The sequence below is a fragment of the Hypanus sabinus genome, unplaced genomic scaffold (genome assembly GCF_030144855.1).
Source record: "Hypanus sabinus isolate sHypSab1 unplaced genomic scaffold, sHypSab1.hap1 scaffold_2246, whole genome shotgun sequence".
NCBI classification, from domain to species: domain Eukaryota; kingdom Metazoa; phylum Chordata; class Chondrichthyes; order Myliobatiformes; family Dasyatidae; genus Hypanus; species Hypanus sabinus.
Genome location: NW_026780358.1, coordinates 1 through 10,000, shown reverse-complemented (window position 1 = coordinate 10,000; position 10,000 = coordinate 1).

Sequence of the window (10,000 nt, the reverse complement as noted above, 5' to 3'; positions counted from 1 at the left end):
GTGAGTGACACCCTCCCCTCCCCCGTCCCCCCACCCTCTGCCGGTCGTACCCCCCTCGGGCCCTGTGAGTGACACCCTCCCCTCCCCCGTCCCCCCACCCTCTGCCGGTCGTACCCCCCTCGGGCCCTGTGAGTGACACCCTCCCCTCCCCTCCCCCGTCCCCCCACCCTCTGCCGGTCGTACCCCCCTCGGGCCCTGTGAGTGTCACCCTCCCCTCCCCCGTCCCCCCACCCTCTGCCGGTCGTACCCCCCTCGGGCCCTGTGAGTGTCACCCTCCCCTCCCCTCCCCCGTCCCCCCACCCTCTGCCGGTCGTACCCCCCTCGGGCCCTGTGAGTGACACCCTCCCCTCCCCTCCCCCGTCCCCCCACCCTCTGCCGGTCGTACCCCCCTCGGGCCCTGTGAGTGTCACCCTCCCCTCCCCTCCCCCGTCCCCCCACCCTCTGCCGGTCGTACCCCCCTCGGGCCCTGTGAGTGACACCCTCCCCTCCCCTCCCCCGTCCCCTCACCCTCTGCCGGTCGTACCCCCCTCGGGCCCTGTGAGTGACACCCTCCCCTCCCCCGTCCCCCCACCCTCTGCCGGTCGTACCCCCCTCGGGCCCTGTGAGTGACACCCTCCCCTCCCCTCCCCCGTCCCCCCACCCTCTGCCGGTCGTACCCCCCTCGGGCCCTGTGAGTGACACCCTCCCCTCCCCTCCCCCGTCCCCCCACCCTCTGCCGGTCGTACCCCCCTCGGGCCCTGTGAGTGTCACCCTCCCCTCCCCTCCCCCGTCCCCCCACCCTCTGCCGGTCGTACCCCCCTCGGGCCCTGTGAGTGTCACCCTCCCCTCCCCCGTCCCCCCACCCTCTGCCGGTCGTACCCCCCTCGGGCCCTGTGAGTGTCACCCTCCCCTCCCCCGTCCCCCCACCCTCTGCCGGTCGTACCCCCCTCGGGCCCTGTGAGTGTCACCCTCCCCTCCCCTCCCCCGTCCCCCCACCCTCTGCCGGTCGTACCCCCCTCGGGCCCTGTGAGTGTCACCCTCCCCTCCCCTCCCCCGTCCCCCCACCCTCTGCCGGTCGTACCCCCCTCGGGCCCTGTGAGTGTCACCCTCCCCTCCCCTCCCCCGTCCCCCCACCCTCTGCCGGTCGTACCCCCCTCGGGCCCTGTGAGTGTCACCCTCCCCTCCCCCGTCCCCCCACCCTCTGCCGGTCGTACCCCCCTCGGGCCCTGTGAGTGTCACCCTCCCCTCCCCCGTCCCCTCACCCTCTGCCGGTCGTACCCCCCTCGGGCCCTGTGAGTGTCACCCTCCCCTCCCCTCCCCCGTCCCCTCACCCTCTGCCGGTCGTACCCCCCTCGGGCCCTGTGAGTGTCACCCTCCCCTCCCCTCCCCCGTCCCCCCACCCTCTGCCGGTCGTACCCCCCTCGGGCCCTGTGAGTGTCACCCTCCCCTCCCCCGTCCCCCCACCCTCTGCCGGTCGTACCCCCCTCGGGCCCTGTGAGTGTCACCCTCCCCTCCCCTCCCCCGTCCCCTCACCCTCTGCCGGTCGTACCCCCCTCGGGCCCTGTGAGTGACACCCTCCCCTCCCCCGTCCCCCCACCCTCTGCCGGTCGTACCCCCCTCGGGCCCTGTGAGTGTCACCCTCCCCTCCCCTCCCCCGTCCCCCCACCCTCTGCCGGTCGTACCCCCCTCGGGCCCTGTGAGTGTCACCCTCCCCTCCCCTCCCCCGTCCCCCCACCCTCTGCCGGTCGTACCCCCCTCGGGCCCTGTGAGTGTCACCCTCCCCTCCCCTCCCCCGTCCCCCCACCCTCTGCCGGTCGTACCCCCCTCGGGCCCTGTGAGTGTCACCCTCCCCTCCCCCGTCCCCCCTCCCCCCACCCTCTGCCGGTCGTACCCCCCTCGGGCCCTGTGAGTGACACCCTCCCCTCCCCCGTCCCCTCACCCTCTGCCGGTCGTACCCCCCTCGGGCCCTGTGAGTGTCACCCTCCCCTCCCCCGTCCCCCCACCCTCTGCCGGTCGTACCCCCCTCGGGCCCTGTGAGTGACACCCTCCCCTCCCCTCCCCCGTCCCCCCACCCTCTGCCGGTCGTACCCCCCTCGGGCCCTGTGAGTGACACCCTCCCCTCCCCCGTCCCCCCACCCTCTGCCGGTCGTACCCCCCTCGGGCCCTGTGAGTGTCACCCTCCCCTCCCCTCCCCCGTCCCCCCACCCTCTGCCGGTCGTACCCCCCTCGGGCCCTGTGAGTGACACCCTCCCCTCCCCCGTCCCCCCACCCTCTGCCGGTCGTACCCCCCTCGGGCCCTGTGAGTGACACCCTCCCCTCCCCCGTCCCCTCACCCTCTGCCGGTCGTACCCCCCTCGGGCCCTGTGAGTGACACCCTCCCCTCCCCCGTCCCCCCACCCTCTGCCGGTCGTACCCCCCTCGGGCCCTGTGAGTGTCACCCTCCCCTCCCCTCCCCCGTCCCCCCACCCTCTGCCGGTCGTACCCCCCTCGGGCCCTGTGAGTGTCACCCTCCCCTCCCCTCCCCCGTCCCCCCACCCTCTGCCGGTCGTACCCCCCTCGGGCCCTGTGAGTGACACCCTCCCCTCCCCCGTCCCCCCACCCTCTGCCGGTCGTACCCCCCTCGGGCCCTGTGAGTGACACCCTCCCCTCCCCCGTCCCCCCACCCTCTGCCGGTCGTACCCCCCTCGGGCCCTGTGAGTGACACCCTCCCCTCCCCTCCCCCGTCCCCCCACCCTCTGCCGGTCGTACCCCCCTCGGGCCCTGTGAGTGTCACCCTCCCCTCCCCTCCCCCGTCCCCCCACCCTCTGCCGGTCGTACCCCCCTCGGGCCCTGTGAGTGTCACCCTCCCCTCCCCCGTCCCCCCTCCCTCTGCCGGTCGTACCCCCCTCGGGCCCTGTGAGTGACACCCTCCCCTCCCCTCCCCCGTCCCCCCACCCTCTGACGGTCGTACCCCCCTCGGGCCCTGTGAGTGACACCCTCCCCTCCCCCCGTCCCCCCACCCTCTGCCGGTCGTACCCCCTCGGGCCCTGTGAGTGACACCCTCCCCTCCCTCCCCGTCCCCCCCACCCTCTGCCGGTCGTACCCCCCTCGGGCCCTGTGAGTGACACCCTCCCCTCCCCCCGTCCCCCCACCCTCTGCCGGTCGTACCCCCCTCGGGCCCTGTGAGTGTCACCCTCCCTCCCCTCCCCCGTCCCCCCACCCTCTGCCGGTCGTACCCCCCTCGGGCCCTGTGAGTGTCACCCTCCCCTCCCCTCCCCCGTCCCCCCACCCTCTGCCGGTCGTACCCCCCTCGGGCCCTGTGAGTGACACCCTCCCCTCCCTCCCCCGTCCCCCCACCCTCTGCCGGTCGTACCCCCCTCGGGCCCTGTGAGTGACACCCTCCCCTCCCCTCCCCCGTCCCCCCACCCTCTGCCGGTCGTACCCCCCTCGGGCCCTGTGAGTGACACCCTCCCTCCCTCCCCCGTCCCCCCACCCTCTGCCGGTCGTACCCCCCTCGGGCCCTGTGAGTGACACCCTCCCCTCCCCTCCCCGTCCCCCCACCCTCTGCCGGTCGTACCCCCCTCGGGCCCTGTGAGTGACACCCTCCCCCTCCCCCTCCCCCGTCCCCCCACCCTCTGCCGGTCGTACCCCCCTCGGGCCCTGTGAGTGTCACCCTCCCCTCCCTCCCCCGTCCCCCCACCCTCTGCCGGTCGTACCCCCCTCGGGCCCTGTGAGTGTCACCCTCCCCTCCCCTCCCCCGTCCCCCCACCCTCTGCCGGTCGTACCCCCCTCGGGCCCTGTGAGTGACACCCTCCCTCCCCTCCCCCGTCCCCCCACCCTCTGCCGGTCGTACCCCCTCGGGCCCTGTGAGTGTCACCCTCCCCTCCCCTCCCCCGTCCCCCACCCTCTGCCGGTCGTACCCCCCTCGGGCCCTGTGAGTGTCACCCTCCCCTCCCCTCCCCCGTCCCCCCACCCTCTGCCGGTCGTACCCCCCTCGGGCCCTGTGAGTGACACCCTCCCCTCCCCCGTCCCCCCACCCTCTGCCGGTCGTACCCCCCTCGGGCCCTGTGAGTGACACCCTCCCCTCCCCTCCCCCGTCCCCCCACCCTCTGCCGGTCGTACCCCCCTCGGGCCCTGTGAGTGTCACCCTCCCCTCCCCGTCCCCCCACCCTCTGCCGGTCGTACCCCCCTCGGGCCCTGTGAGTGTCACCCTCCCCTCCCTCCCCGTCCCCCCACCCTCTGCCGGTCGTACCCCCCTCGGGCCCTGTGAGTGTCACCCTCCCTCCCCCGTCCCCCCACCCTCTGCCGGTCGTACCCCCCTCGGGCCCTGTGAGTGTCACCCTCCCCTCCCCTCCCCCGTCCCCCACCCTCTGCCGGTCGTACCCCCCTCGGGCCCTGTGAGTGTCACCCTCCCCTCCCCTCCCCCGTCCCCCCACCCTCTGCCGGTCGTACCCCCCTCGGGCCCTGTGAGTGTCACCCTCCCCTCCCCTCCCCCGTCCCCCCACCCTCTGCCGGTCGTACCCCCCTCGGGCCCTGTGAGTGACACCCTCCCCTCCCCTCCCCCGTCCCCCCACCCTCTGCCGGTCGTACCCCCCTCGGGCCCTGTGAGTGACACCCTCCCCTCCCCTCCCCCGTCCCCCCACCCTCTGCCGGTCGTACCCCCCTCGGGCCCTGTGAGTGACACCCTCCCCTCCCCTCCCCCGTCCCCCCACCCTCTGCCGGTCGTACCCCCCTCGGGCCCTGTGAGTGTCACCCTCCCCTCCCCTCCCCCGTCCCCCCACCCTCTGCCGGTCGTACCCCCCTCGGGCCCTGTGAGTGACACCCTCCTCCCCTCCCCCGTCCCCCCACCCTCTGCCGGTCGTACCCCCCTCGGGCCCTGTGAGTGTCACCCTCCCCTCCCCTCCCCCGTCCCCCCACCCTCTGCCGGTCGTACCCCCCTCGGGCCCTGTGAGTGACACCCTCCCCTCCCCTCCCCCGTCCCCCCACCCTCTGCCGGTCGTACCCCCCTCGGGCCCTGTGAGTGTCACCCTCCCCTCCCCTCCCCCGTCCCCCCACCCTCTGCCGGTCGTACCCCCCTCGGGCCCTGTGAGTGTCACCCTCCCCTCCCCTCCCCCGTCCCCCCACCCTCTGCCGGTCGTACCCCCCTCGGGCCCTGTGAGTGTCACCCTCCCCTCCCCTCCCCCGTCCCCCCACCCTCTGCCGGTCGTACCCCCCTCGGGCCCTGTGAGTGTCACCCTCCCCTCCCCTCCCCCGTCCCCCCACCCTCTGCCGGTCGTACCCCCTCGGGCCCTGTGAGTGACACCCTCCCCTCCCTCCCCGTCCCCCCACCCTCTGCCGGTCGTACCCCCCTCGGGCCCTGTGAGTGACACCTCCCCTCCCCTCCCCCGTCCCCCACCCTCTGCCGGTCGTACCCCCCTCGGGCCCTGTGAGTGACACCCTCCCCTCCCCCGTCCCCCCACCCTCTGCCGGTCGTACCCCCCTCGGGCCCTGTGAGTGACACCCTCCCCTCCCCCGTCCCCCACCCTCTGCCGGTCGTACCCCCCTCGGGCCCTGTGAGTGACACCCTCCCCTCCCCCGTCCCCCCACCCTCTGCCGGTCGTACCCCCCTCGGGCCCTGTGAGTGACACCCCCCTCCCCTCCCCCGTCCCCCCACCCTCTGCCGGTCGTACCCCCCTCGGGCCCTGTGAGTGTCACCCTCCCCTCCCCCGTCCCCCACCCTCTGCCGGTCGTACCCCCCTCGGGCCCTGTGAGTGACACCCTCCCCTCCCCCGTCCCCCCACCCTCTGCCGGTCGTACCCCCCTCGGGCCCTGTGAGTGACACCCTCCCCTCCCCTCCCCCGTCCCCCCACCCTCTGCCGGTCGTACCCCCTCGGGCCCTGTGAGTGACACCCTCCCCTCCCCTCCCCCGTCCCCCCACCCTCTGCCGGTCGTACCCCCCTCGGGCCCTGTGAGTGACACCCTCCCCTCCCCCGTCCCCCCACCCTCTGCCGGTCGTACCCCCCTCGGGCCCTGTGAGTGTCACCCTCCCCTCCCCTCCCCCGTCCCCCCACCCTCTGCCGGTCGTACCCCCCTCGGGCCCTGTGAGTGTCACCCTCCCCTCCCCTCCCCCGTCCCCCACCCTCTGCCGGTCGTACCCCCCTCGGGCCCTGTGAGTGACACCCTCCCCTCCCTCCCCGTCCCCCACCCTCTGCCGGTCGTACCCCCCTCGGGCCCTGTGAGTGACACCCTCCCCTCCCCTCCCCCGTCCCCCCACCCTCTGCCGGTCGTACCCCCCTCGGGCCCTGTGAGTGTCACCCTCCCCTCCCCTCCCCGTCCCCCCACCCTCTGCCGGTCGTACCCCCCTCGGGCCCTGTGAGTGACACCCTCCCCTCCCCTCCCCCGTCCCCCCACCCTCTGCCGGTCGTACCCCCCTCGGGCCCTGTGAGTGTCACCCTCCCCTCCCCCGTCCCCCCACCCTCTGCCGGTCGTACCCCCCTCGGGCCCTGTGAGTGTCACCCTCCCCTCCCCCGTCCCCCCACCCTCTGCCGGTCGTACCCCCCTCGGGCCCTGTGAGTGTCACCCTCCCCTCCCCTCCCCCGTCCCCCACCCTCTGCCGGTCGTACCCCCCTCGGGCCCTGTGAGTGACACCCTCCCCTCCCCTCCCCCGTCCCCCCACCCTCTGCCGGTCGTACCCCCCTCGGGCCCTGTGAGTGACACCCCTCCCCTCCCCCGTCCCCCCACCCTCTGCCGTCGTACCCCCCCTCGGGCCCTGTGAGTGACACCTCTCCCCTCCCCCGTCCCCCCACCCTCTGCCGGTCGTACCCCCCTCGGGCCCTGTGAGTGTCACCCTCCCTCCCTCCCCCGTCCCCCCACCCTCTGCCGGTCGTACCCCCCTCGGGCCCTGTGAGTGACACCCTCCCCTCCCTCCCCCGTCCCCCCACCCTCTGCCGGTCGTACCCCCCTCGGGCCCTGTGAGTGTCACCCTCCCCTCCCCTCCCCCGTCCCCCCACCCTCTGCCGGTCGTACCCCCCTCGGGCCCTGTGAGTGACACCCTCCCCTCCCCTCCCCCGTCCCCCCACCCTCTGCCGGTCGTACCCCCCTCGGGCCCTGTGAGTGTCACCCTCCCCTCCCTCCCCGTCCCCCCACCCTCTGCCGGTCGTACCCCCCTCGGGCCCTGTGAGTGTCACCCTCCCCTCCCCTCCCCCGTCCCCCCACCCTCTGCCGGTCGTACCCCCCTCGGGCCCTGTGAGTGTCACCCTCCCCTCCCCTCCCCCGTCCCCCCACCCTCTGCCGGTCGTACCCCCCTCGGGCCCTGTGAGTGACACCCTCCCCTCCCCTCCCCCGTCCCCCCACCCTCTGCCGGTCGTACCCCCCTCGGGCCCTGTGAGTGTCACCCTCCCCTCCCCTCCCCCGTCCCCCCACCCTCTGCCGGTCGTACCCCCCTCGGGCCCTGTGAGTGTCACCCTCCCCTCCCCCGTCCCCCCACCCTCTGCCGGTCGTACCCCCCTCGGGCCCTGTGAGTGTCACCCTCCCCTCCCTCCCCCGTCCCCCCACCCTCTGCCGGTCGTACCCCCCTCGGGCCCTGTGAGTGTCACCCTCCCCTCCCCTCCCCGTCCCCCCACCCTCTGCCGGTCGTACCCCCCTCGGGCCCTGTGAGTGACACCCTCCCCTCCCCTCCCCCGTCCCCCCACCCTCTGCCGGTCGTACCCCCCTCGGGCCCTGTGAGTGTCACCCTCCCCTCCCCTCCCCCGTCCCCCCACCCTCTGCCGGTCGTACCCCCCTCGGGCCCTGTGAGTGACACCCTCCCCTCCCCTCCCCGTCCCCCCACCCTCTGCCGGTCGTACCCCCCTCGGGCCCTGTGAGTGACACCCTCCCCTCCCCTCCCCCGTCCCCCCACCCTCTGCCGGTCGTACCCCCCTCGGGCCCTGTGAGTGACACCCTCCCCTCCCCTCCCCCGTCCCCCCACCCTCTGCCGGTCGTACCCCCCTCGGGCCCTGTGAGTGTCACCCTCCCCTCCCCTCCCCCGTCCCCCCACCCTCTGCCGGTCGTACCCCCCTCGGGCCCTGTGAGTGACACCCTCCCCTCCCCTCCCCCGTCCCCCCCACCCTCTGCCGGTCGTACCCCCCTCGGGCCCTGTGAGTGTCACCCTCCCCTCCCCTCCCCCGTCCCCCCACCCTCTGCCGGTCGTACCCCCCTCGGGCCCTGTGAGTGACACCCTCCCTCCCTCCCCGTCCCCCCACCCTCTGCCGGTCGTACCCCCCTCGGGCCCTGTGAGTGTCACCCTCCCCTCCCCTCCCCCGTCCCCCCACCCTCTGCCGGTCGTACCCCCCTCGGGCCCTGTGAGTGTCACCCTCCCCTCCCCTCCCCCGTCCCCCACCCTCTGCCGGTCGTACCCCCCTCGGGCCCTGTGAGTGTCACCCTCCCCTCCCCTCCCCCGTCCCCCCACCCTCTGCCGGTCGTACCCCCTCGGGCCCTGTGAGTGTCACCCCTCCCCTCCCCCGTCCCCCCACCCTCTGCCGTCGTACCCCCCTCGGGCCCTGTGAGTGACACCCTCCCCTCCCCCCGTCCCCCCACCCTCTGCCGGTCGTACCCCCCTCGGGCCCTGTGAGTGTCACCCTCCTCCCCTCCCCCGTCCCCCCACCCTCTGCCGGTCGTACCCCCCTCGGGCCCTGTGAGTGTCACCCTCCCTCCCCCGTCCCCCCACCCTCTGCCGGTCGTACCCCCCTCGGGCCCTGTGAGTGTCACCCTCCCCTCCCCTCCCCCGTCCCCCCACCCTCTGCCGGTCGTACCCCCCTCGGGCCCTGTGAGTGACACCCTCCCCTCCCCTCCCCCGTCCCCCACCCTCTGCCGGTCGTACCCCCCTCGGGCCCTGTGAGTGTCACCCTCCCCTCCCTCCCCCGTCCCCCCACCCTCTGCCGGTCGTACCCCCCTCGGGCCCTGTGAGTGTCACCCTCCCCTCCCTCCCCCGTCCCCCCACCCTCTGCCGGTCGTACCCCCCTCGGGCCCTGTGAGTGTCACCCTCCCCTCCCCTCCCCCGTCCCCCCACCCCTCTGCCGGTCGTACCCCCCTCGGGCCCTGTGAGTGTCACCCTCCCCTCCCCTCCCCCGTCCCCTCACCCTCTGCCGGTCGTACCCCCCTCGGGCCCTGTGAGTGTCACCCTCCCCTCCCCCCCGTCCCCCCACCCTCTGCCGGTCGTACCCCCCTCGGGCCCTGTGAGTGTCACCCTCCCCTCCCCTCCCCCGTCCCCCCACCCTCTGCCGGTCGTACCCCCCCTCGGGCCCTTGAGTGACACCCTCTCCCCTCCCCCGTCCCCCCACCCTCTGCCGGTCGTACCCCCCTCGGGCCCTGTGAGTGTCACCCTCCCCTCCCCGTCCCCGTCCCCCCACCCTCTGCCGGTCGTACCCCCCTCGGGCCCTGTGAGTGTCACCCTCCCTCCCTCCCCCGTCCCCCACCCTCTGCCGGTCGTACCCCCCCTCGGGCCCTGTGAGTGTCACCCTCCCCTCCCCTCCCCCGTCCCCCACCCTCTGCCGTCGTACCCCCTCGGGCCCTGTGAGTGACACCCTCCCCTCCCCTCCCCGTCCCCCCACCCTCTGCCGGTCGTACCCCCCTCGGGCCCTGTGAGTGTCACCCTCCCCTCCCCCGTCCCCCCACCCTCTGCCGGTCGTACCCCCCTCGGGCCCTGTGAGTGTCACCCTCCCCTCCCCTCCCCCGTCCCCCACCCTCTGCCGGTCGTACCCCCCTCGGGCCCTGTGAGTGTCACCCTCCCCTCCCCCGTCCCCCACCCTCTGCCGGTCGTACCCCCCTCGGGCCCTGTGAGTGTCACCCTCCCTCCCCCGTCCCCCACCCTCTGCCGGTCGTACCCCCCTCGGGCCCTGTGAGTGACACCCTCCCCTCCCCCGTCCCCCCACCCTCTGCCGGTCGTACCCCCCTCGGGCCCTGTGAGTGTCACCCTCCCTCCCCTCCCCCCGTCCCCCCCACCCTCTGCCGGTCGTACCCCCCTCGGGGCCCTGTGAGTGTCACCCTCCCCTCCCCTCCCCCGTCCCCTCACCCTCTGCCGGTCGTA